Below are 27,996 nucleotides of genomic sequence, written 5' to 3'. Positions count from 1 at the left end.
CCCTGGCCCTGAGCCTAAAACCCTAACCCTGGGCCCTGGCCCTGAGCCTAAAACCCTACCCCTGGGTCCTGGCCCTGAGCCTAAAACCCTACCCCTGTGTCCTGGCCCTGACTCTAAAACCCTAACCCTGGGCCCTGGCCCTGAGCCTAAAACCCTAACCCTGGGCCCTGGACCTGAGCCTAAAACCCTAACCCTGGGCCCTAACCGTAAAACAACCATAACCCTGGGCCCTGACCCTAAAACAACCCTAACCCTGCGCCCTGAAACTAAAACAACCCTAACCCTGGGCCCTGACCCAAAAACAACCCTAACCCTGGGCCCTAACCCTAAAAGAACCCTAAACCTGGGCCCTGGCCCTGACCCTAAAACAACCCTAATCCTGGGACCTGGCCATGACCCTAAAACAACCCTAACCCTGGGCCCTGGCCCCGACCCTAAAACAACCCTAAACCTGGGCCCTGGCCCTGAGCCTAAAACCCTAACCCTGGGCCCTGGCCCTGACCCTAAAACAACCCTACCCCTGGGCCGTGGCCCTGACCCTAAAACAACCCTAACCCTGGGCCCTGGCCCTGACCCTAAAACAAGCCTAACCCTGGGCCCTGGCCCTGAGCCTAAAACAAGCCTAACCCTGGGCCCTGGCCCTTACCTTAAAACAAGCCTAACCCTGGGCCCTGGCCCTGACCCTAAAACAAGCCTAACCCTGGGCCCTGGCCCTGAGCCTAAAACAAGCCTAACCCTGGGCCCTGGCCCTTACCTTAAAACAAGCCTAACCCTGGGCCCTGGCCCTGACCCTAAAACAACCCTAACCCTGGGCCCTGGCCCTGACCCTAAAACAAGCCTAACACTGGGCCCTGGCCCTGACCCTAAAACAAGCCTAACCCTGGGCCCTGGCCCTGACCCTAAAACAAGAATAACCCTGGGCCCTGGACCTGACCGTAAAAAAAACTTAACCCTGGGCCCTGGCCCTGACCCTAAAACAACCCTAACCCTGGACCCTGGCCCAGACCCTAAAACAACCCCAAACCTGGGCCCTGGCCATGACCTAAAACAACCCTAATGCTGGGCCCTGGCCCTGACCTAAAACAACCCTGACCCTGGGCCCTGGCCCTGACCCTAAAACAACCCGAACCCTGGGCCCTGGCACTAAAACAAGCCTAACCCTGGGCCCAGGTCCTGACCCTATAACAACGCTAACCCTGGGCCCTGGCCCTGAGCCTAAAACAACCCTAACCCTGGAACCTGGCCCTGACCCTAAAACAAGCCTAACCCAGTGCCCTGGCCCTGACCCTAAAACCCTAACCCTGGGCCCTGACACTGATCCTAAAACCCTAACCCTGGGCCCTGACCCAGAGCCTAAAACCCTAACCCTGGGCCCTGGCCCTGACCCTAAAACCCTAACCCTGGGCCCTGGTCCTGAGCCTAAAACAATAACCCTGGGCCCTGGCCCTGAGCCTATAACCCTAACCCTGGGCCCTGGCCATGACCCTAAAACCCTAACCGTGGGACCTGGCCCTGAGCCTAAAACCCTAACCCTGGGCCCTGGCCCTGAGCCTAAAACCCTAACCCTGGGCCCTGGCCCTGAGCCTAAAACCCTAACCCTGGGCCCTGGCCCTGACTCTAAAACCCTAACCCTGGGCCCTGGCCCTGAGCATGAAACCCTACCCCTGGGCCCTGGCCTTGAGCCTAAAACCCTAACCCTGGGCCCTAACCCTAAAACAACCATAACCCTGGGCCCTGACCCTAAAACAACCCTAACCCTGCGCCCTGAAACTAAAACAACCCTAACCCTGGGCCCTGACCCAAAAACAACCCTAACCCTGGGCCCTAACCCTAAAAGAACCCTAAACCTGGGCCCTGGCCCTGACCCTAAAACAACCCTAATCCTGGGACCTGGCCATGACCCTAAAACAACCCTAACCCTGGGCCCTGGCCCCGACCCTAAAACAACCCTAAACCTGGGCCCTGGCCCTGAGCCTAAAACCCTAACCCTGGACCCTGGACCAGTGCCTAAATACCTAACCCTGGGCCCTGACCCTAAAACAACCCTAACACTGGGCCCTTACCCTAAAACAACCCTAACCCTGGGCCCTGACCCTAAAACAACACTAACCCTGGGCCCTGACCCTAAAACCCTAACCCTGGGCCCTGACCCTTAAACAACCCTAACCCTGGGCCCTGACCCTAAAACAACCCTAACCCTGGGCCCTGACCCTAAAACAACCCTAACTCTGGGCCCTGACATTAAAACAACCCTAACCCTGGGACCTGGCCCAAATTGTAATGAGGTCTGTTGGGCAAAATTCCATATAAGCATAGTATAAATTAATAAAGCAAATCGTGATAAATTAGTACGATTGACTTTCTGGAGTTTCTGACAATAAAAGTAAGGAAAATGCAGAACACAAAGACAGAGAGTAAAAAGAGAAATTAGGAAAGCATTCTACATGTTTAATAGGAAGACACTGGCCGTGTTCGTGCAGCGGCAGTATGTCGTGACATGACATACCTTGGAGAGAAGTTAACAGATGAGGAAGTTGATAAAAATCATCAGAGAAGCAAAATACTGGTAGCGACACTCAAGGAAACCACGAAATTTCCATAACTTATGTCAGCAAAGTGGGAATATTGTACAGTGTGTGTTGAAGTTCCTATACAACATTGTTTATCTGCCATTTCTTTGTTTGTAAGGAATGTATATACTAAAAGTTCTTCTTGCTGTCAAAAGAATATGTGTGAATAAGTCATTTTAATTTATTCTTCTGTTTTTCTTTTATCTTCCTGGCATCATCCCACAGCCTTACTTTAGAAATTTTCTCTTTAGAAAATTGAACAAGTGCTCCTAGTGGTGGCACATACCTCGAGGATGGGAGGCAGGGGTGGAAGGGTCACTTGAGGCCATTAGTTTGACAGCAGCCTGGCCAACAAAGTGAGACCCCATGTCTGCAAAACAATTTAAAAATTAGCCAAGTATCGTCATGTATACCTACAGTCCCAGCTACCTCAACTTACGGAGAAAGTTCAGGGCCTGGAGAGAAGGCTGGGAGGCAGGAGCTGGGTCTAAAGAGGCCATTGTAACGATGGAGCTGTGCCTGTGGAGGCTGTTGTGAGGCAGTAGGCTCATCTGCGGAGACTGCCGTGAGGTAGGGTATGGGCCTAAATAGGCCATTGTGAGTCATGAGCTTGGTCTGTAGAGGCTGACTGGAGAGAGTTCTGGGCCTGGCGAGGCTGCCGGGAGGTAGGAGCTGGGCCAAAAGATTTAAGCACATTTACGTTGATTAGGCACTTCATTTCCATTATTACACTGGAATATATAATAAAATAATTATAGAACTCACCATAATGTAGAATCAGTGGGCGTGTTAAGCTTGTTTTCCTGAAACTGGATGGTCCCACCTGAGCGTGATGGGAGAAAGTGACAGATCAATAGGTATTAGATTCTCATAAGCACAGCGCAACCTAGATCCCTCACATGCACGGTTCACAACAGGGTGCGTTCTCCTATGAGAATCTAATGCTGCTTCTCATCTGAGAAGGTGGAGCTCAGGCGGGAATGTGAGCAAAGGGGAGTGGCTGTAAATACAGACGAAGCTTCCCTCACTCCCTCACTCGACACCACTCACCTGCTGTGTGGCTCCTTACGGCTCCATGGCTCAGGGGTTGGGGACCCCTGCTCAAGTGCATCCAAAGCGACCCTTCCCACACCAGTCTTCATAGTAGTCAAGGGCAGCAACCACTTAGCTCCCAAGGCATGTGCCTCAGCTGGCATTTCATCACAATCAACAGTAAGTGGTAGCTTGAGTCACTGTGAGGTCACTTCCTGGAAATCACCCTAACCCTGGGCCCTGACCCTAAAACCCTAACCCTGGGTCCTGACCCTAAAACCCTAACCCTGGGCCCTGACCCTAAAACCCTAACCCTGGGCCCTGACCCTAAAAACCTAACCCTGGGCCCAGGCCCTGACCCAAAAACCCTAACCCTGGGCCCTGGCCCTGACCCTAAAACCCTAACCCTGGGCCCTGGCCCTGACCCTAAAACCCTAACCCTGGGCCCAAGCCCTGACCCTAAAACCCTAACCCTGGGCACTGGCCATAACCCTAAAACCCTAACCCAGCGCCCTGGCCCTGACCCTAAAACCCTAACCCTGGGCCCTGACACTGATCATAAAACCCTAACCCTGGGCCCTGACCCTGAGCCTAAAACCCTAACCATGGGCCCTGGCCCTGACCCTAAAACCCTAACCCTGGGACCTGGTCCTGAGCCTAAAACCCTAACCCTGGGCCCTGGCCCTGAGCCTAAAACCCTAACCCTGGGCCCTGGCCCTGACCCTAAAACCCTAACCGTGGGACCTGGCTCTGAGCCTAAAACCCTAACCCTGGGCCCTGGCCCTGAGCCTAAAACCTTAACCCTGGGCCCCGGCCCTGAGCCTAAAACCCTAACCCTGGGCCCTGGTCCTGAGCCTAAAACCCTAACCCTGGGCCCTAACCATAAAACAACCATAACCCTGGGCCCTGACCCTAAAACAACCCTAACCCTGCGCCCTGAAACTAAAACAACCCTAACCCTGGGAACTGACCCAAAAACAACCCTAAAACTGGGCCCTGACCCTAAAAGAACCCTAAACCTGGGCCCTGGCCCTGACCCTAAAACAACCCTAATCCTGGGACCTGGCCATGACCCTAAAACAACCCTAACCCTGGGCCCTGTCCCCGACCATAAAACAACCCTAAACCTGGGCCCTGGCCCTGAGCCTAAAACCCTAACCCTGGACCCTGCACCAGTGCCTAAAAACCTAACCCTGGGCCCTGAACCTAAAACAACCCTAACTTTGGGCCCTGGCCCTGACCCTAAAACAACCCTAACCCTAGGCCGTGGGCCTGACCCTAAAACAAAGCTAACCCTGGGCCCTGGCCCTGACCCTAAAACAACCATAACCCCGGGCCCTGACCCTAAAACAACCCTAACCCTGGGCCCTGACCCTTAAACAACCCTAACCCTGGGCCCTGACCCTAAAACAACCCTAACCCTGGGCCCTGACCCTAAAACAACCCTAACCCTGGGCCGTGGCCGTGACCCTAAAACAAAGCTAACCCTGGGCCCTGGCCCTGACTCCTAAAACAACCCTAACCCTGGGCCCTGACCCTAAAACAACCCTAACCCTGCGCCCTGACCCTAAAACAACCCTAACTCTGGGCCGTGTCCCTGACCCTAAAACAAGCCTAACCCTGGGCCCTGGCCCTGACACTAAAACAAGCCTAACCCTGGGCCCTGGCCCTGACCCTAAAACAACCCTAACCCTGGGCCTTGGCCCTGACCCTAAAACAACCCTAACCCTAGGCCGTGGCCCTGACCCTAAAACAAGCCTAACCCTGGGCCCTGGCCCTGACCCTAAAACAAACCTAACCCTGGGCCCTGGCCCTGACCCTAAAACAAACCCAACCCTGGGCCCTCACCCCAAAACAACCCTAAACTTGGTCCCTGACCCTAAAACAACCCTAACCCTGGGCCCTGACCCTAAAACAACCCTAAACCTGGGCCCTGACCCTAAAACAACCCTAACCCTGGGCCCTGATCCTAAAACAACCCTAACCCTGGGCCCCGATCCGAAAAAAACACTAACCCTGGGCCTCGACCCAAAAACAAACATAACCCTGGGCCCCGACCCTAAAACAACCCTAACCCTGGACCCTGGCCCAGACCCCAAAACAACCCTAACACTGGGCCCTGGCCCTGACCCTAAAACAACCCTAACCCTGGGCCCTGGCCCTGAACCGAAAACAACCCTAACCCTGTGCCCGGTCCCTGACCCTAAAACAACCCCAACCCTGGGCCCCGGCCCTGACCCTAAAACAACCCTAACCCTGGGCCCCGGCCCTGACCCTAAAACAACCCTAACCCTGAGCCCCGGCCCTGACCCTAAAACAACCCTAAACCTGGGCCCCGGCCCTGACCCTAAAACAAGCCTAACCCTGGGCCCTGGCCCTGACCCTGACCCTGAAACAACCCTAACCCTGGGCCCTGGCCCAAATTGTAATGAGGTCTGATGGGCAAAATTCCATATAAGCATAGTATAAGTAAATAAAGCAAATCGTGATAAATTAGTACGATTGACTTTCTGGAGTTTCTGACAATAAAAGTAAGGAAAATGCAGAACACAAAGACAGAGAGTAAAAGGAGAAATTAGGAAAGCATTCTACATGTTTAATAGGAAGACACTGGCCGTGTTCGTGCAGCGGCAGTATGTCGTGACATGACATACCTTGGAGAGAAGTTAACAGATGAGGAAGTTGATAAAAATCGTCAGAGGAGCAAAATACTGTTAGCGACACTCAAGGAAACCACGAAATTTCCATAACTTATGTCAGCAAAGTGGAAATATTGTACAGTGTGTGTTGAAGTTCCAATACAACATTGTTTATCTGCCGTTTGTTTGTTTGTAAGGAATGTATATACTAACAGTTTTTCTTGCTGTCAAAAGAATATGTGTGAATAAGTCATTTTAACTTATTCTTCTGTTTTTCTTTTATCTTCCTGCCATCATCCCACAGCCTTACTTTAGAAATTTTTTCTTTAGAAAATTGAACAAGGGCCCCTTGTGGTGGCACATACCTCGAGGATGGGAGGCAGGGGTGGAAGGGTCACTTGAGGCCATTAGTTTGACACCAGCCTGGCCAACAAAGTGAGACCCCATGTCTGCAAAACAATTTAAAAATTAGCCAAGTATCATCATGTATACCTACAGTCCCAGCTACCTCAACTTACGGAGAAAGTTCAGGGCCTGGAGAGAAGGCTGGGCGGCAGGAGCTGGGTCTAAAGAGGCCATTGTAACGATGGAGCTGTGCCTGTGGAGGCTGTTGTGAGGCAGTAGGCTCATCTGCGGAGACTGCCGTGAGGTAGGGTATGGGCCTAAATAGGCCATTGTGAGTCATGAGCTTGGTCTGTAGAGGCTGACTGGAGAGAGTTCTGGGCCTGGCGAGGCTGCCGGGAGGTAGGAGCTGGGCCAAAAGATTTAAGCACATTTACGTTGATTAGGCACTTCATTTCCATTATTACACTGGAATATATAATAAAATAATTATAGAACTCACCATAATGTAGAATCAGTGGGCGTGTTAAGCTTGTTTTCCTGAAACTGGATGGTCCCACCTGAGTGTGATGGGAGAAAGTGACAGATCAATAGGTATTAGATTCTCATAAGCACAGCGCAACCTAGATCCCTCACATGCACGGTTCACAACAGGGTGCGTTCTCCTATGAGAATCTAATGCTGCTGCTCATCTGAGAAGGTGGAGCTCAGGCGGGAATGTGAGCAAAGGGGAGTGGCTGTAAATACAGATGAAGCTTCCCTCACTCCCTCACTCGACACCACTCACCTGCTGTGTGGCTCCTTACGGCTCCATGGCTCAGGGGTTGGGGACCCCTGCTCAAGTGCATCCAAAGCGACCCTTCCCACACCAGTCTTCATAGTAGTCAAGGGCAGCAACCACTTAGCTCCCAAGGCATGTGCCTCAGCTGGCATTTCATCACAATCAACAGTAAGTGGTAGCTTGAGTCACTGTGAGGTCACTTCCTGGAAATCACCCTAACCCTGGGCCCCGGGCCCTGACCCTAAAACCCTAACCCTGGGCCCCGGGACCTGACCCTAAAACCCTAACCCTGGGCCCCGGTCCCTGACCCTGAAGCCCTAACCCTGGGCCCCGGGCCCGGACCCTGAAGCCCTAACCCAGGGCCCCGGGCCCTGACCCTGAAGCCCTAACCCTGGGCCCCGGGACCGGACCCTGAAGCCCTAACCCTGGGCCCCGGGCCCTGACCCTGAAGCCCTAACCCTGGGCCCCGGGCCCTGACCCTGAAGCCCTAACCCTGGGCCCCGGGCCCTGACCCTGAAGCCCAAACCCTGGGCCCCGGGCCCTGACCCTGAAGCCCAAACCCTGGGCCCCGGCCCTGATCCTGAAGCCCTAACCCTGGGCCCCGGGCCCTGACCCTGAAGCCCTAACCCTGGGCCCCGGGCCCTGACCCTGAAGCCCTAACCCTGGGCCTCGGGCCCTGACCCTGAAGCCCTAACCCTGGGCCCCGGGCCCTGACCCTGAAGCCCTAACCCTGGGCCCCGGGCCCTGGCCTTGAAGCCCTAACCCTGGGCCCCGGGCCCTGGCCTTGAAGCCCTAACCCTGGGCCCCAGGCACTGACCCTAAAACCCTAACCCTGGGCCCTGGGCCCTGACCCTAAAACCCTAACCCTGGGCCCTGACCCTAAAACCCTAACCCTGGGCCCTGACCCTAAAACCCTAACCCTGGGCCCTGACCCTAAAACCCTAACCCTTCGCCCTTACCCTAAAACCCTAACCCTTCGCCCTTACCCTAAAACCCTAACCCTAACCCTAGTGAGCCTAGACCACACATTGCACTCCAGCCTGGGTGACAGAGCATGACTCTGTCTCAAAAAAAAAAAAAAGAAAAAAGACAGAGAAAAGAAAGCCAACAAGACACCATTAGGCAACCCATTGTCAGGTTATGGGAGTTTGAAAAGGAAAGTAGAGAAAGGAGAAGAAAGCTTATTTAAAGAATGGCTGAAGACTGCCTAAATCATGGGAAAGATTTAGACATCTAAATCCATGAAGCTTAAAGATTCCTGAAGAGTTTCAAACCAAATAGATACTCACCAAGTCACAATATAATCAAATAGTCAAAAGTTAAAGAAACTTTGCAGGTCAGGACAGAATCGAATAATACATTCAAAGTGCTGAAAGAAAAAAAGTGCCAGCAACTAATACTATGTCTGACAAAGCTGTCCTTCAGAAAGAAAAAAGAAATAACGTGCTTCCTCGACAAACAAAGCTGAGGGCATTCAGGACCACTAGGTCTACCTTAAAAAAATGCTTAACGGAGTTTTTCAAGTAAAAATGAATGAAGTTGGGAGCAGTGGCTCATGCCCGTAATCCCATTTTGGGAGGCTGAGGTGGGTGGATCACCTGAGGTCGGGAGGTCAAGACCAGCCTGGCCAACATGGCAAAACCCCACCCCCAGTAAAAATACAAAAAATTAGCCAGGTATGAAGGCCACTGAGATCGTGCCACTGCACTCCAGCCTGGGTGACAAGAGTCAAACTACATTTCAAAAACAAAAAAACAAACAAAAAAAACAAAACTTGAGGCCTGGTCTTCTGCTCCTCTCCAACCCCCACTTCTCTGGGCCCAAGCCACCTGGGCTGAGGAGGGGGTGAGGTGTGAGCCCCTGCCAGGAACTCCCTGCCCGGACCAAGTACTCGGCCCCCAGGCCTGCATTCAGTGAGGCCTCCCGTGGCGTCAGCATGTTCGTGTGGAGGAATGTGGAAGGTCACTCTGTGGCCATGTTCCCCTGGTACTCCATCCCCTTCCTGACCCCTCCCTGCAGCCACACGAGGCCCAGCAACCTGCCAGTTACTCAGTGGCCTCCAACCAGAGAAAACAACCTGCCAAGTTGGCAGCTGTTGCTCATGAGCATCCACCAGGTGGCACAGGGAGTGTTGACCCTGGGCGGCCCCCTGGAGCCACCTGCCCTGAAAGCCCAGGGCCCGCAACCCTACACACTTTGGGGGTGGTGGAACCTGTTAAAAGCTCACCTCCCACCATGGAGGAGGAGCCCTGGGCCCCTCAGGGGAGTCCCTGCTGGACAGTGAGACAGAGAATGACCATGATGATGCTTTCCTCTCCATCATGTCTCCTGACACCCAGTTGCCTCTACCACTCAGATGATGTCAGGCCCAGTCCCTCAGTGCCCTGCGCAAGGAACAGGACTCATCTTCTGAGAAGGATGGACGCAGCCCCAACAAATGGGACAAGGACCACATCGGTGGCCCATGAGTGGCGGTCATGATCTTCAGCAAGCGGCACCAGGCCCTGGCAGGGCGCACCAGGGTCACTCCAACCAGGATATCCGGACTGTCAGCCAGATGCTGACTCTGGCCCAAAGACTTCTACTCAGTATGGAGCTCCAGGCCACTTTGCAGCCCCTGGTGAGGGAGGTGTACATACCATGAATTGTGGGACCTTCAGAGCTTTTCACTTTTCGGAAAATAGCTCCTGTTGGGGCTACAAGATGGAGTGTGAAGAGGGCCTTGGGCCACAGGGAGGTGCCTGTGGACTAGGGGGAGTTCATGCACCCCTTCTTTCCCCAGAGGGGCTGGACTCAGGTGAGTATGGGGGTGGGGGCTCCTGCACTTCGACACAGGCAGCGGGAGGGTTTTCTCCCCATTCCCTCTGCACTCCCAACTTGAGCTATACTTTTTAAGAAAGTGATTCACCCTGCCTTTGCCCCCTTCCCCAGAACAGAACACGTTGATCATGGGCGATATTTTTCATTGTGCCAAACAGTTGCCATGACCGTCATTAAACCTGTTTAACACCAAATAATAAGGAAAATAAAATAAAAAATTCGAGCTTGGTGCAGAAACTCACCCCAAATAAATCACCTACCAAAATATTTACATAATGGTGGAAATATTCCAAAATTCAATATTTTGGGATTTATACACAAAAGATAAACAAATTAGAGGCCAAGAGGCTGCCGGAAGGGAAAAACGGGGCCTGGGAAGGCCGTTGTGAGGAATGAGCTGGGCCTAAAGAGGCCACTGGCAGGCGGGAGCTGGGCCTGCCGAAGCGGCCGAGAGGCAGGAGCTTTGGACTCGGGAGGCCGCAATGAGGCGAGAGCTAGCTGGGCATGGAGAGTCCGCTGTGAGTCCGCTGTGAGTCCGGGCCCGTGCAGGCCTTCGAGAGGCAGGAGGCCGGGCCTGCAAAGGCCCACTGGAGGTCAAGTTCTGGGCCTGAAGAGGCCACCAAAAGTCAAAAGCGGGGCCTGGGAAGGCCGCCAAGAGCCATGAGCTGGTCTGGGCTGAAAGAGGCCACTGGGAGGCAGGAGGAGCTGGGCCTGGAGAGGCTGACTCGAGGAAGTTTTGCACCTGGAGAGGCCGCCGAGAGGACGGAGCTGGGCCCGGGGAGGCCGACTTGCTGCTCTTCCGGGCCCAATTCCAGGCCGACTTGACGACAACTTGGGCCTGCTGGGAGCTGGGCAGGAGCTGAGTCCAAAGACGTTGTTGGGAGGCCAGAGTCAGGCCTGGAGACGCAGCTGGGAGGAAGAGCTGGGCCCGGAGAGGATGCCGGGAGGCTGCAAGTGGGTCTGGAGAGGCCGATTTGAGGAGGCCCGGCCTCCGCCTCCCGCATGGCGGCCTCTGCAGGCACAGCTGTTTCTCCTGGCTGCATCTCCCGCCTCCCAGCAAACAAGCTTTTTTGGCTCAGCTCCCGCCTGCGTTTGTAGACCCCGAAGTTTCTGCAACCAAGCTCTTCAGACCCACATCCCACCTCCCAGTACCTGAACAGTCCCAGCTCCGGCTGGAGAACAGAGTCTGTAGGCCCCGCTGTTGCCTCCCAGGGGAGTCTCCAAGCCCAGCTCTCACCCCACCACGACCTCCCAGGCCCAAGTCGCTGCCTGCCTCACAGCAGCCCGCGTGCGACCCTGCTCCTCCCTCACGGTGGCCTGTTGAGGCAGGGGCTCACGCTGACCTCTCTCAGCGTGGGAGGGGCCGGTGTGAGGCAAGGGCTCACGCCGACCTCTCTCAGCGTGGGAGGGGCCGGTGTGAGGCAAGGGCTCACGCCGACCTCTCTCAGCATGGGAGGGGCCGGTGTGAGGCAAGGGCTCACGCCGACCTCTCTCAGCATGGGAGGGGCCGGGGTGAGGCAAGGGGCTCATGCTGACCTCTCTCAGCGTGGGAGGGGCCGGTGTGAGGCAAGGGCTCATGCTGACCTCTCTCAGCGTGGGAGGGGCTGGTGTGAGACAAGGGCTCAGGCTGACCTCTGTCAGAGTGAGAGGGGCCCGTGTGAGGCAAGGGGCTCATGCCGACCTCTCTCAGCGTGGGAGGGGCCGGTGTGAGACAAGGGCTCAGGCCGACCTCTGTCAGAGTGAGAGGGGCCCGTGTGAGGCAAGGGGCTCACGCTGACCTCTCTCAGCGTGAGAGGGGCCGGTGTGAGGCAAGGGCTCACGCCGACCTCTCTCAGCGTGGGAGGGGCCGGTGTGAGGCAAGGGGCTCACGCCGACCTCTCTCAGCATGGGAGGGGCCGGTGTGAGGCAAGGGCTCACGCCGACCTCTCTCAGCGTGGGAGGGGCCGGTGTGAGGCAAGGGGCTCACGCCAACCTCTCTCAGCATGGGAGGGGCCGGTGTGAGGCAAGGGCTCACGCCGACCTCTCTCAGCATGGGAGGGGCCGGGGTGAGGCAAGGGGCTCACGCTGACCTCTCTCAGCGTGGGAGGGGCCGGTGTGAGGCAAGGGCTCAGGCTGACCTCTCTCAGCGTGGGAGGGGCCGGTGTGAGGCAAGGGGCTCATGCCGACCTCTCTCAGCGTGGGAGGGGCCGGTGTGAGGCAAGGGGCTCATGTTGACCTCTCTCAGCGTGGGAGGGGCCGGTGTGAGGCAAGGGGCTCATGTTGACCTCTCTCAGCGTGGGAGGGGCCGGTGTGAGGCAAGGGGCTCATGTTGACCTCTCTCAGCGTGGGAGGGGCCGGTGTGAGGCAAGGGCTCACGCCGACCTCTCTCAGCGTGGGAGGGGCCGGTGTGAGGCAAGGGGCTCACGTTGACCTCTCTCAGCGTGGGAGGGGCCGGTGTGAGGCAAGGGCTCACGCCGACCTCTCTCAGCGTGGGAGGGGCCGGTGTGAGGCAAGGGGCTCACGCCAACCTCTCTCAGCGTGGGAGGGGCCGGTGTGAGGCAAGGGGCTGACGCTGACCTCTCTCAGCGTGGGAGGGGCCGGTGTGAGGCAAGGGCTCACGCCGACCTCTCTCAGCGTGGGAGGGGCCGGTGTGAGGCAAGGGGCTGACGCTGACCTCTCTCACCGTGGGAGGGGCCGGTGTGAGTCAAGGGCTCACGCCGACCTCTCTCAGCATGGGAGGGGCCGGTGTGAGGCAAGGGCTCACGCTGACCTCTCTCAGCGTGGGAGGAGCCAGTGTGAGTCAAGGGGCTCACGCTGACCTCTCTCAGGATGGGAGGGGCCGGTGTGAGGCAAGGGCTCACGCTGACCTCTCTCAGCGTGGGAGGAGCCAGTGTGTGGCAGGGGCTCATGCCTCTGGGCAGGGTACCAGAGGCATGGGCATCAACAGGCCACCGTGAGGGAGGAGCTGGGCCGCATGCGGGCTGCTGGGAGGCAGGCAGGGACTTGGCCCCAGGTGGCCGCCGTGGGGGCAAGAGCTGGGCCTGGAGAGGCCCCTGGGAGGCAAGAGCGGGACCTGCAGAGGCCGTTCTCCAACCATTGCTGGGCCCGTACAGGCCACCGGGCGGCAGGAATGAGGCCCAAAGAACTTGGCTGGAGAAAGTTCGGGACCTACAAAGGCGGTTGGGAGCTGGGCAGGAGTTGAGCCAAAAGAGCTTGCTTACTTGCTGGGAGGCATGGCTGGGAGATGCCGACTTCAGGACAACTTGGGCCTGCAGAGGTCACCGGGAGGCCCAAGCTTGGCGTGGAGGAGCCCACCGACCGGAGACCATTTGGGGCCTGCAGGTGCCATTGGAGGGCAGGAGCTCATCGTGGAGGGGGCACCGTGAGGCCTGACCTGGGCCTGGGGAGCTTGGCTTGAGGAAGCTGTGGGCCGACCAAGGACGCCAGGAGATGGGTAGGCACTGAGTCCAAAGAGGTTGTTGAGAGGCAGGAGTCAGGCCTGGAGACGCAGCCAGGAAGAGGAGCTTGGCCCGGAGAGGACGCCTGGAGGGTGCAAGTGAGTCTGGAGAGGCCGACTTGAGGAGGTTCTCAGCCCGGAGAGGCCGCCGGAAGGGAAAAACTGGGACTGGAAAGGCTGTTGTGAGGAATGAGCCCCATGGGCCTGAAGAGGCCACTGGCAGGCGGGAGCTGGGTGTGTAGAAGCTGCTGAAAGGTTGGGAGCTTGGCTTGGGGAGTCCACAGTGAGGCAGATGCTGGGCCTGAAGAATCTGCTTAAAAAGATTTAAGCACATTTACATTTATTAGGCACTTTATTTCCATTATTACATATATATAAATATATATACGTATTATATATCCAATATATAATAAAATGATTATACAACTCACCATAATGTAGAATCAGTGGGCGTGTTAAGCTTGTTTTCCTGAAACTGGATGGTCCCACCTGAGCGTGATGGGAGAAAGTGACAGATCAATAGGTATTAGATACTCATAAGCACAGCGCAACCTAGATCCCTCACATGCATGGTTCACAACAGGGTGCGTTCTCCTATGACAATCTAATGCTGCTGCTCATCTGAGAAGGTGGAGCTCAAGCGGGAATGTGAGCAAAGGGGAGTGGCTGTAAATACAGACGAAGCTTCCCTCACTCCCTCACTCGACACCACTCACCTCCTGCTGTGTGGCTCCCTACGGCTCCATGGCTCAGGGGTTGGGGACCCCTGCTCAAGTGCATCCAAAGCGACCCTTCCCACACCAGTCTTCATAGTGGTCAAGGGCAGCAACCACTTAGCTCCCAAGGCATGTGCCTCAGCTGGCATTTCGTCACAATCAACAGTAAGTGGTAGCTTGAGTCACTGTGAGGTCACTTCCTGGAAATCACCAGCATCCCATTTCCCACTGGCAAAGAGCTCAGCACTGCCCCCTGGGAAACCAAACCTATGCCCAAATCCCATCTGTGTGGGTTTATCTCCTGGGACCCTTCCTAACGTATTAGTCAGAGTCCAATCAGGAAGCATAAACCACTCAAAAGTTTAAAGTGGTAAAATTTAATACGGAGAATTATTCATTATAACAGGTGAACAGCATAATGAGAGATTGGCTAGCACAAAGTAAAGAGAACTCTAGAGAATACAGGACTAGCCCAGGCCAGGCATGGTGGCTCATGCCTGAAATTCCAGCAATTTGAGAAGCTAATGCAGGAGGATTGCTTAAGGCCAGGAGCTAGAGACCGGTCTGGACAACACAGTGAGAACCTGTCTCTATCCAAAAGAAGAAAAAAGTTAGCTGGGAGTGGTGGTGCACACTTGTAGTCCCAGCTACTCGGAATGCTGAAGTTTGAGCCTGGGAGGTCAAGGCTGCAGCGAGGCATGATTATGCCACTACAGTCTAGCCTGGTGACAGAGCAAGACCCTGTCTCAAAGAACAAAACAACAACAACCATTTACAGACAGAAAAGAGGTAGAGCTAATAAGCTAAGGAAAGATGTTGAAATGTGACAAGTAAAGTAATATGAGGTCTTTTATCTATTTAAAATAATCAAACAAAAAATGACTTACTAAATTATAATACCCTGTGCTGGCAAAGGTGCAGTGAAATGGGCACTTTCTTATACTATGAGGGGTGTTTAAATTGTGTATAAGCCTTCCTGGGTAAAGCTTGTCAATTTTTTAAAATAATGGAGACAGGGTCTCACCATACTGCCATACTGCCTCCTCCAACTCTTGGCCTCAAGCAATCCTCCTCTCTTAGCCTCCCAAAGTGCTAAGATTATAGCTGGGAGGCACCCAAAACCCTGTCAATTTACATCAAGGGTAATGAGAATGTCCATTCACCATGACTCACAGTAATCTTACTTCTGGGGAGACAATTCAATCTAAACAAAAGGTCATCTGTACCCACACAGTAAAAATCTGGGAGTAACTGAAGACAGAGTTGGTAAGTGAAATAAGAAACAGTTCTAAGAAATTAAACTATGGTATCAATAGGCACCTGGTATAAAAGGTCAGTTGATGTTAGCTGCTACTTTTTTGTTGTTTTGAGACAGGGTCTCACTCTGTCACCCAGGCTGGAGTGCAGAGGCCTGATCATGACTCACTGCAGTCTCAGCCTCCCTGGGCTTGAGTGATCCTCCCACCTCAGCCTCCCAAGTAGCTGGGACTACAGGAACGTGCCACCACACTAGGCTAATTCATGTATTTTTCTGTAGGGATGGTGACTCCCCCTTTGTTTCCAAGGCCTATCGCAAACTCTTGGCCTCAAGCCATCCTCCTGCCTCAGCCTCCCAAAGTGTTGCGATTACCAGTGTGAGCCACCACACCTGGCCAGCTGCTACTTTTAGCAGTATTATTATTATTCTTCCACTCCATTAAAAATTATTATTTTCAAGGCTATGCAACAGTATGTATCCTACAGCGTAATTGTAAAAACATATACAGTTGCCGTCCCTCAGTATACAGAATTAGTTACAGCCGCCCATCTCTGCATATACCAAAATCCATGCTTACTCACGTTTCGCTGTCACCCCTCTGGAATCCACGTGTACGAAAATACCAAATATTAGTTGGGCGTAGTGGCAAGCACCTGTAGTCTCAGCCACGTGGGAGGTTGAGATGGGAGGATCGCTTCAGCCTGGAAGGTTGAGGCTGCAGTCAGCTGCGATAGCACTACTACCCTCCAGCCTCGGACAACAGAGGGAGACCCTGTCTCAGAAAAAAAAAAAAAACAAAATAAAACAGGTTAGAAATTGTAATGAGGTCTGTTGGGCAAAATTCCATATAAGCAAAGTATAAATTAATAAAGCAAATCATGATAAATTAGTACGATTGACTTTCTGGAGTTTCTGACAATAAAAGTAAGGAAAATGCAGAACACAAAGACAGAGAGTAAAAAGAGAAATTAGGAAAGCATTCTACATGTTTAATAGGAAGACACTGGCCGTGTTCGTGCAGCGGCAGCATGTCGTGACATGACATACTTTGGAGAGAAGTTAACAGATGAGGAAGTTGATAAAAATCATCAGAGAAGCAAAATACTGGTAGCGACACTCAAGGAAACCACGAAATTTCCATAACTTATGTCAGCAAAGTGGGAATATTGTACAGTGTGTGTTGAAGTTCCTATACAACATTGTTTATCTGCCATTTGTTTGTTTGTAAGGAATGTATATACTAACAGTTCTTCTTGCTGTCAAAAGAATATGTGTGAATAAGTCATTTTAACTTATTCTTCTGTTTTTCTTTTATCTTCCTGCCATCATCCCACAGCCTTACTTTAGAAATTTTTTCTTTAGAAAATTGAACAAGTGCTCCTAGTTGTGGCACATACCTCGAGGATGGGAGGCAGGGGTGGAAGGGTCACTTGAGGCCATTAGTTTGACAGCAGCCTGGCCAACAAAGTGAGACCCCATGTCTGCAAAACAATTTAAAAATTAGCCAAGTATCGTCATGTATACCTACAGTCCCAGCTACCTCAACTTACGGAGAAAGTTCAGGGCCTGGAGAGAAGGCTGGGAGGCAGGAGCTGGGTCTAAAGAGGCCATTGTAACGATGGAGCTGTGCCTGTGGAGGCTGTTGTGAGGCAGTAGGCTCATCTGCGGAAACTGCCGTGAGGTAGGGTATGGGCCTAAATAGGCCATTGTGAGTCATGAGCTTGGTCTGTAGAGGCTGACTGGAGAGAGTTCTGGGCCTGGCAAGGCTGCCGGGAGGTAGGAGCTGGGCCAAAAGATTTAAGCACATTTACGTTGATTAGGCACTTCATTTCCATTATTACACTGGAATATATAATAAAATAATTATAGAACTCACCATAATGTAGAATCAGTGGGCATGTTAAGCTTGTTTTCCTGAAACTGGATGGTCCCACCTGAGCGTGATGGGAGAAAGTGACAGATCAATAGGTATTAGATTCTCATAAGAACAGCGCAACCTAGATCCCTCACATGCACGGTTCACAACAGGGTGCGTTCTCCTATGAGAATCTAATGCTGCTGCTCATCTGAGAAGGTGGAGCTCAAGCGGGAATGTGAGCAAAGGGGAGAGGCTGTAAATACAGACGAAGCTTCCCTCACTCCCTCACTCGACACCACTCACCTGCTGTGTGGCTCCTTACGGCTCCATGGCTCAGGGGTTGGGGACCCCAGCTCAAGTGCATTAAAGCGACCCTTCCCACACCAGTCTTCACAGTAGTCAAGGGCAGCAACCACTTAGCTCCCAAGGCATGTGCCTCAGCTGGCATTTCGTCACAATCAACAGTAAGTGGTAGCTTGAGTCATTGTGAGGTCACTTCCTGGAAATCACCCTAAACCTGGGCCCTGACACTAAAACCCTAACCCTGGGCCCTGACCCTAAAACCCTAACCCTGGGCCCTGACACTAATACCCTAACACTAGGCCCTGGTCCTGAGCCTAAAACCCCAAACCTGGGTCCCGGCCCTGACCTTAAACAACCCTAAACCTGGGCCCCGGCCCTGACCCTAAAGCAACCCTAATCCTGGGCCCCGGACCTGACCCTAAAACAACCCTAACACTGGGCCCCGGCCGTCACCCTAAAACAACCCTAACCCTGGCCCCGGACCTGAACCTGAAACAAGCCTAAACCTGGGCCCTGGCCCTGACCCTAAAACAACCCTAACCCTGGGCCCTGGCACTAAAACAAGCCTAACCCTGGGCCCTGGCCATGACACTAAAACAACCATAAACCTGGGCCATGGCCCTGACCCTAAAACAAGCCTAAACCTGGGCCCTGGCCGTGACCCTAAAACAAGCCTAACCCTGGGCCCTGGACCTGACCATAAAGCAACCCTAATCTTGGGCACTGACCCTAAAACAACTGTAACCCTGGGCACTGACCCTAAAATAACCATAACCCTGGGCCCTGGCCCTGAACCTAAAACAACCCTAACCCTGGGCCCTGGCCCTGACACTGAAACAACCCTTACCCTGAACCCTGGCACTGAACCTAAAACAACCCTAACCCTGGGACCTGGCCCTGACCCTAAAACAAGCCTAACCCTGGGCCCTGGCCCTCACCCTAAAACAACCATAACCCTGGGCCCTGGACATGACCCTAAAACAACCCTAACCCTGAGCCCTGGCCCTGACCGTAAAACAACCCTAACACTGGGCCCTGGCCCTGACCCTAAAACAACCCTAAACCTGGGCCCTGACCCTGACCCTAAAACAACCCTATCCCTGGGCCCTGGCCCTGACCCTAAAACAACCCTAACCCTGGGCCCTGGACCTGACCCTAAAACAACCCTATCCCTGGGCCCTGGCCCTGACCCTAAAACAAGCCTAATCCTGGGCCCTGGCCCTGACCCTAAAACACCCCTAAACCTGGGCCCTGGCCCTGACACTAAAACAACCCTAATGCTGGGCCCTGGCCCTGACCTAAAACAACCCTGACCCTGGGCCCTGGCCCTGACCCTAAAACAACCCTAACCCTGGTCCCTGGCACTAAAACAAGCCTAAACCTGGGCCCATGTCCTGACCCTAAAACAACCCTAACCCTGGGCCCTGGCCCTGACCCTAAAACAACACTAACCCTGGGCCATGGCCCTGACCCTAAAACAACACTAACCCTGGGCACTGGCCCTGACCCTAAAACAACCCTAACCCTGGGCCCTGGCTCTGACCCTAAAACAAGCCTAACCCTGGGCCCTGGCCCTGACCCTAAAACAACCCTAAACCTGGGCCCTGTCCTTGACCCTAAAAAAAGGCTAATCCTGGGCCCTGGCCCTGACCCTAAAACAAGCCAAACCGTGGGCCCAAGACCTGACCCTAAAACAAGCCTAACCCTGGGCCCTGGCCCTGACCCTAAAACAACCCTAACCCTGGGCCCTGGCCCTGACCCAAAAACAACCCTATCCCAGGGCCCTGGCCATGACCTAAAACAACCCTAACCCTGGGCCCTGGCCCTGACCCTGAAACAACCCTAACCCTGGGCCCTGGCACAAAAACAACCCTAACCCTAGGCCCAGGACCTGACTCTAAAACAACCCGAACCCTGGGCCCTGGCACTAAAAGAAGCCTAACCCTGGGCCCAGGTCCTGACCCTAAAACAACCCTAACCCTGGGCCCTGGCGCTGACCCTAAAACAACCCTAACGCTGGGCCCTGGCCCTGACCCTAAAACAACCCTAACCCTGGGCCCTGGCCCTGACACTAAAACAATCCTAACCCTGGGCCCTGGCCCTGACACTAAAATAACCATAGCTCTGGGCCCTGGCCCAGAACCTAAAACAACCCTAACCCTGGGCCCAGGCCCTGACCCTAAAACAAACCTAACCCTGGGCCCTGGCCCTGACCCTAAAACAAACCTAACCATGGGCCCTGGCCCTGACACTAAAACAACCCTAACCCTGGGCCCTGGCCCTGACTCTAAAACAAGCCTAACCCTGGGCCCTGGCCCTGACCTTAAAACAACCCTAACCCTGGGCCCTGGCCCAGACCCTAAAACAAACCTAACCCTAGGCCCTGGCCCTGACCCTAAAATAAAGCCAACCATGGGCACTCACCCTAAAACAACCCTAACCCTGGGCCCTGACCCTAAAACAACCTTAACCCTGGGCACTGACCCTAAAATAACCATAACCCTGGGCCCTGGCCCTGACCCTAAAACAACCCTAACCCTGGGACCTGGCCCTGACACTGAAACAACCCTTACACGGGACCCTGGCCCTGACCCTAAAACAACCCTAACCGTGGGCCCTGGACATGACCCTAAAACAACCCTAATCCTGGGCCCTGGACCTGACCCTAAAACAACCCTAACCGTGGGCCCTGGACATGACCCTAAAACAACCCTAACCCTGAGCCCTGGCCCTGACCGTAAAACAACCCTAACCCTGGGCCCTGGCCCTGACCCTAAAACAACCCTAAAACTGGACCCTGACCCTGACCCTGAAACAACCCTAACCCTGGGCCCTGGCCCTCACCGTAAAACATCCCTAACCCTGGGTCCCTGGCCCTGACCCTAAAACAAGCCTAACCCTGGGCCCTGGCCCTGACCCTAAAACAAGCCTAACCCTGGGACCTGGCCCTGACCTAAAACAACCCTAACCCTGGGCCCTGGCCCTGACCTAAAACAACCCTAACCCTGGGCCCTGGCCATGACACTAAAACAACCCTAACCCTGGGCCCTGGTACTAAAACAAGCCTAACCCTGGGCCCAGGTCCTGACCCTAAAACAACCCTAACCCTGGGCCCTGGCCCTGACCCTAAAACAAGCCTAACCCTGGGCCCTGGCCCTGACCCTAAAACAAGCCTAACCCTGAGCCCTGGCCCTGACCCTAAAACAACCCTATCCCTGGGCCCTGGCCCTGACCCTAAAACAAGCCTAACCCTGGGCCCTGGCCCTGACCCTAAAACAAGGCTAACCCTGGGACCTGGCCCTGACCCTAAAACAAGCCTAACCCTGGTCCCTGGCCCTGACCCTAAAACAACCCTAACCCTGGGCTCTGGCCCTGACCCTAAAACAAGCCTAACCCTGGGCCCTGGCCCTGACCCTAAAACAAGCCTAAACCTGGGACCTGGCCCTGAACCTAAAACAAGCCTAACCCTGGGCCCTGGCCCTGACCCTAAAACAACCCTAACCCTGGGCCCTGGCCCTCACCCTAAAACAACCCTAACGCTGGGCCCTGGCCCTGACCCTAAAACAACCCTATCCCTGGGCCCTTGCCCTGACCCTAAAACAAGCCTAACCCTGGGACCTGGCCCTGAACCTAAAACAAGCCTAACCCTGGGCCCTGGCCCTGACCCTAAAACAACCCTAACCCTGGGCCCTGGCCCTCACCCTAAAACAACCCTAACGCTGGGCCCTGGCCCTGACCCTAAAACAACCCTAACCCTGGGCCCTGGCCCTGACCCTAAAACAATCCTAACCCTGGGCCCTGGCCCTGACCCTAAAATAACCATAGCTCTGGGCCCTGGCCCAGAACCTAAAACAACCCTAACCCTGGGCCCAGGCCCTGACCCTAAAACAAACCTAACCCTGGGCCCTGGCCCTGACCCTAAAACAAACCTAACCCTGGGCCCTGGCCCTGACCCTAAAACAACCCTAACCCTGGGCCCTGGCCCTGACTCTAAAACAAGCCTAACCCTGGTCCCTGGCCCTGACCCTAAAACAACCCTAACCCTGGGCCCTGGCCCAGACCCTAAAACAAACCTAACCCTAGGCCCTGGCCCTGACCCTAAAAAAAAGTCAACCATTGGCACTCACCCTAAAACAACCCTAACCCTGGGCCCTGACCCTAAAACAACCTTAACCCTGGGCTCTGACCCTAAAATAACCATAACCCTGGGCCCTGGCCCTGACCCTAAAACAACCCTAACCCTGGGCCCCGGACCTGACCCTAAAACAACCCTAACACTGGGCCCCGGCCGTCACCCTAAAACAACCCTAACCCTGGCCCCGGACCTGAACCTGAAACAAGCCTAAACCTGGGCCCTGGCCCTGACCCTAAAACAACCCTAACCCTGGGACCTGGCACTAAAACAAGCCTAACCCTGGGCCCTGGCCATGACACTAAAACAACCATAAACCTGGGCCATGGCCCTGACCCTAAAACAAGCCTAAACCTGGGCCCTGGCCGTGACCCTAAAACAAGCCTAACCCTGGGCCCTGGACCTGACCATAAAGCAACCCTAATCTTGGGCACTGACCCTAAAACAACTGTAACCCTGGGCACTGACCCTAAAATAACCATAACCCTGGGCCCTGGCCCTGAACCTAAAACAACCCTAACCCTGGGCCCTGGCCCTGACACTGAAACAACCCTTACCCTGAACCCTGGCACTGAACCTAAAACAACCCTAACCCTGGGACCTGGCCCTGACCCTAAAACAAGCCTAACCCTGGGCCCTGGCCCTCACCCTAAAACAACCATAACCCTGGGCCCTGGACATGACCCTAAAACAACCCTAACCCTGAGCCCTGGCCCTGACCGTAAAACAACCCTAACACTGGGCCCTGGCCCTGACCCTAAAACAACCCTAAACCTGGGCCCTGACCCTGACCCTAAAACAACCCTATCCCTGGGCCCTGGCCCTGACCCTAAAACAACCCTAACCCTGGGCCCTGGACCTGACCCTAAAACAACCCTATCCCTGGGCCCTGGCCCTGACCCTAAAACAAGCCTAATCCTGGGCCCTGGCCCTGACCCTAAAACACCCCTAAACCTGGGCCCTGGCCCAGACACTAAAACAACCCTAATGCTGGGCCCTGGCCCTGACCTAAAACAACCCTGACCCTGGGCCCTGGCCCTGACCCTAAAACAACCCTAACCCTGGGCCCTGGCACTAAAACAAGCCTAAACCTGGGCCCATGTCCTGACCCTAAAACAACCCTAACCCTGGGCCCTGGCCCTGACCCTAAAACAACACTAACCCTGGGCCATGGCCCTGACCCTAAAACAACACTAACCCTGGGCACTGGCCCTGACCCTAAAACAACCCTAACCCTGGGCCCTGGCTCTGACCCTAAAACAAGCCTAACCCTGGGCCCTGGCCCTGACCCTAAAACAACCCTAAACCTGGGCCCTGTCCTTGACCCTAAAAAAAGCCTAATCCTGGGCCCTGGCCCTGGCCCTGACCCTAAAACAAGCCAAACCGTGGGCCCAAGACCTGACCCTAAAACAAGCCTAACCCTGGGCCCTGGCCCTGACCCTAAAACAACCCTAACCCTGGGCCCTGGCCCTGACCCAAAAACAACCCTATCCCTGGGCCCTGGCCATGACCTAAAACAACCCTAACCCTGGGCCCTGGCCCTGACCCTGAAACAACCCTAACCCTGGGCCCTGGCACAAAAACAACCCTAACCCTAGGCCCAGGACCTGACTCTAAAACAACCCGAACCCTGGGCCCTGGCACTAAAAGAAGCCTAACCCTGGGCCCAGGTCCTGACCCTAAAACAACCCTAACCCTGGGCCCTGGCGCTGACCCTAAAACAACCCTAACGCTGGGCCCTGGCCCTGACCCTAAAACAACCCTAACCCTGGGCCCTGGCCCTGACACTAAAACAATCCTAACCCTGGGCCCTGGCCCTGACACTAAAATAACCATAGCTCTGGGCCCTGGCCCAGAACCTAAAACAACCCTAACCCTGGGCCCAGGCCCTGACCCTAAAACAAACCTAACCCTGGGCCCTGGCCCTGACCCTAAAACAAACCTAACCATGGGCCCTGGCCCTGACACTAAAACAACCCTAACCCTGGGCCCTGGCCCTGACTCTAAAACAAGCCTAACCCTGGGCCCTGGCCCTGACCTTAAAACAACCCTAACCCTGGGCCCTGGCCCAGACCCTAAAACAAACCTAACCCTAGGCCCTGGCCCTGACCCTAAAATAAAGCCAACCATGGGCACTCACCCTAAAACAACCCTAACCCTGGGCCCTGACCCTAAAACAACCTTAACCCTGGGCACTGACCCTAAAATAACCATAACCCTGGGCCCTGGCCCTGACCCTAAAACAACCCTAACCCTGGGACCTGGCCCTGACACTGAAACAACCCTTACACGGGACCCTGGCCCTGACCCTAAAACAACCCTAACCGTGGGCCCTGGACATGACCCTAAAACAACCCTAATCCTGGGCCCTGGACCTGACCCTAAAACAACCCTAACCGTGGGCCCTGGACATGACCCTAAAACAACACTAACCCTGAGCCCTGGCCCTGACCGTAAAACAACCCTAACCCTGGGCCCTGGCCCTGACCCTAAAACAACCCTAAAACTGGACCCTGACCCTGACCCTGAAACAACCCTAACCCTGGGCCCTGGCCCTCACCGTAAAACATCCCTAACCCTGGGTCCCTGGCCCTGACCCTAAAACAAGCCTAACCCTGGGCCCTGGCCCTGACCCTAAAACAAGCCTAACCCTGGGACCTGGCCCTGACCTAAAACAACCCTAACCCTGGGCCCTGGCCCTGACCTAAAACAACCCTAACCCTGGGCCCTGGCCCTGACACTAAAACAACCCTAACCCTGGGCCCTGGTACTAAAACAAGCCTAACCCTGGGCCCAGGTCCTGACCCTAAAACAACCCTAACCCTGGGCCCTGGCCCTGACCCTAAAACAAGCCTAACCCTGGGCCCTGGCCCTGACCCTAAAACAAGCCTAACCCTGAGCCCTGGCCCTGACCCTAAAACAACCCTATCCCTGGGCCCTGGCCCTGACCCTAAAACAAGCCTAACCCTGGGCCCTGGCCCTGACCCTAAAACAAGGCTAACCCTGGGACCTGGCCCTGACCCTAAAACAAGCCTAACCCTGGTCCCTGGCCCTGACCCTAAAACAACCCTAACCCTGGGCTCTGGCCCTGACCCTAAAACAAGCCTAACCCTGGGCCCTGGCCCTGACCCTAAAACAAGCCTAACCCTGGGACCTGGCCCTGAACCTAAAACAAGCCTAACCCTGGGCCCTGGCCCTGACCGTAAAACAACCCTAACCCTGGGCCCTGGCCCTGACCCTAAAACAATCCTAACCCTGGGCCCTGGCCCTGACCCTAAAATAACCATAGCTCTGGGCCCTGGCCCAGAACCTAAAACAACCCTAAACCTGGGCCCAGGCCCTGACCCTAAAACAAACCTAACCCTGGGCCCTGGCCCTGACCCTAAAACAAACCTAACCCTGGGCCCTGGCCCTGACCCTAAAACAACCCTAACCCTGGGCCCTGGACCTGACTCTAAAACAAGCCTAACCCTGGTCCCTGGCCCTGACCCTAAAACAACCCTAACCCTGGGCCCTGGCCCAGACCCTAAAACAAACCTAACCCTAGGCCCTGGCCCTGACCCTAAAAAAAAGTCAACCATGGGCACTCACCCTAAAACAACCGTAACCCTGGGCCCTGACCCTAAAACAACCTTAACCCTGGGCACTGACCCTAAAATAACCATAACCCTGGGCCCTGGCCCTGACCCTAAAACAACCCTAACCCTGGGACCTGGCCCTGACACTGAAACAACCCTTACCCGGGACCCTGGCCCTGACCCTAAAACAACCCTAACCGTGGGCCCTGGACATGACCCTAAAACAACCCTAATCCTGGGCCCTGGACCAGACCCTAAAACAACCCTAACCGTGGGCCCTGGACATGACCCTAAAACAACCCTAACCCTGAGCCCTGGCCCTCACCGTAAAACATCCCTAACCCTGGGTCCCTGGCCCTGACCCTAAAACAAGCCTAACCCTGGGCCCTGGCCCTGACCCTAAAACAAGCCTAACCCTGGGACCTGGCCCTGACATAAAACACCCCTAAATCTGGGCCCTGGCCCTGACCTAAAACAACCCTGACCCTGGGCCCTGGCCCTGACCCTAAAACAACCCGAACCCTGGGCCCTGGCACTAAAAGAAGCCTAACCCTGGGCCCAGGTCCTGACCCTAAAACAACCCTAAACCTGGGCCCTGGCTCTGAACCTAAAACAACCCTAACGCTGCGCCCTGGCCCTGACCCTAAAACAACCCTAACCCTGGGCCCTGGCCATGACCCTAAAGCAAGCCTAACCCTGGGCCCTGGCCCTGACCCTAAAGCAAGCCTAACCCTGGGCCCTGGCCCTGACCCTAAAACGAGCCTAACCCTGGGCCCTGGCCCTGACCCTAAAACAAGCCTATCCGTGGGCCCTGGACCTGACCCTAATACAAGCCTAACCCTTGGCCTTGGCCCTGACCCTAAAACAACCCTAAACCTGGGCCCTGGCCCTGACCCTAAAACAACCCTAACCCTGGGCCCTGGCCCTGACCCTAAAACAAGCCTAACCCTGGGCCCTGGCCCTGACCCTAAAACAAACCTAACCCTGGGCCTGGCCCTGACCCTAAAATAAACCCAACCATGGGCACTCACCCTAAAACAACCCTAACCCTGGGCCCAGACCCTAAAACAACCCTAACACTGGGACCTGGCCGAAACCCTAAAACACCCCTAAACCTGGGCTCTGGCCCTGACCCTAAAACAACCCTAATGCTGGGCCCTGGCCCTGACCTAAAACAACCCTGACCCTGAGCCGTGGCCCTGACCCTAAAACAACCCTAACCTTGGGCCCTGACACTAAAACAAGCCTAACCCTGGGCCCAGGTCCTGACCCTAAAACAACCCTAAAACAACCCTAACCCTGGGCCCTGGCCCTGACCCTAAAACAACCCTAACACTGGGCCCTGGCCCTGACCCTAAACCAACCGTAACCCTGGGCCGTGGCCCTGACCCTAAAACAACCGTAACCCTGGGCCCTGTCCCTGACCCTAAAACAACCCTAACCCTGGGCCCTGTCCTTGACCCTATAATAAGCCTAATCCTGGGCCCTGGCCCTCACCCTAAAACAAGCCTACCCGTCGGCCCAGGACCTGACCCTAAAACAAGCCTAAACCTGGGCCCTGGCCCTGAACCTAAAACAACCCTAACCCTGGGCCCTGGCCCTGACCCTAAAACAACCCTATCCCTGGGCCCTGGCCATGACCTAAAACAACCCTAAACCTGTGCCCTGGCCCTGACCCTAAAACAACCCTAACCCTGGGCACTGGCACAAAAACAACCCTAAACCTGGGCCCAGGACCTGACCCTAAAACAACCATAACCTTGGGACCTGGCCCTAACCTAAAACAACCCTAACCCTGGGCCCTGGCCCTGACCCTAAAACAAGCCTAACCCTGGGCCCTGGCCCTGACCCTAAAACCTCCCTAAACCTGGGCCCTGTCCCTGACCCTAAAACAACCCTATCCCTGGGCCCTGGCCCTGAACCTAAAACAACCCTAACCCTGGGCCGTGGCCCTGACCCTAAAACAAGCCTAAGCCTGGGCCCTGGCCCTGACCTAAAACACCCCTAAATCTGGGCCCTGGCCCTGACCTAAAACAACCCTGACCCTGGGCCCTGGCCCTGACCCTAAAACAACCCGAACCCTGGGCCCTGGCACTAAAAGAAGCCTAACCCTGGGCCCAGGTCCTGACCCTAAAACAACCCTAACCCTGGGCCCTGGCTCTGAACCTAAAACAACCCTAACGCTGCGCCCTGGCCCTGACCCTAAAACAACCCTAACCCTGGGCCCTGGCCATGACCCTAAAGCAAGCCTAACCCTGGGCCCTGGCCCTGACCCTAAAGCAAGCCTAACCCTGGGCCCTGGCCCTGACCCTAAAACGAGCCTAACCCTGGGCCCTGGCCCTGACCCTAAAACAAGCCTATCCGTGGGCCCTGGACCTGACCCTAATACAAGCCTAACCCTTGGCCTTGGCCCTGACCCTAAAATAACCCTAAACCTGGGCCCTGGCCCTGACCCTAAAACAACCCTAACCCTGGGCCCTGGCCCTGACCCTAAAACAAGCCTAACCCTGGGCCCTGGCCCTGACCCTAAA

The 27,996-nt window shown here is 55.2% G+C and overlaps 1 long non-coding RNA gene across 4 annotated transcripts in view; it reads right to left on the bottom strand.

The window, feature by feature from the left end:
* LOC134757165 (uncharacterized) overlaps positions 1-27,996 on the bottom strand; it is a 76,709-nt gene that overhangs the window by 13,769 nt on the left and 34,944 nt on the right. For 2 of the 4 annotated variants that reach the window (XR_010130851.1, XR_010130850.1), the window contains 2 exons: positions 17,471-17,528; positions 6,760-6,992 (listed from right to left, as the gene is read on the bottom strand). This is a non-coding gene — a long non-coding RNA (uncharacterized lncRNA). Of the gene's footprint in view, positions 1-6,759; positions 6,993-13,172; positions 13,931-14,051; positions 14,110-16,171; positions 16,367-17,144; positions 17,378-17,470; positions 18,088-27,996 lie in introns of those variants that run through there. The other 2 variants (XR_010130854.1, XR_010130849.1) reach the window with 2 other exon arrangements.

Source organism: Gorilla gorilla, chromosome 15, assembly GCF_029281585.2.
Source record: "Gorilla gorilla gorilla isolate KB3781 chromosome 15, NHGRI_mGorGor1-v2.1_pri, whole genome shotgun sequence".
Lineage (NCBI taxonomy): Eukaryota > Metazoa > Chordata > Mammalia > Primates > Hominidae > Gorilla > Gorilla gorilla.
The sequence above is the reverse complement of the archived record's forward strand: the minus strand, read 5'-3'. Positions and strand labels throughout refer to the sequence as shown.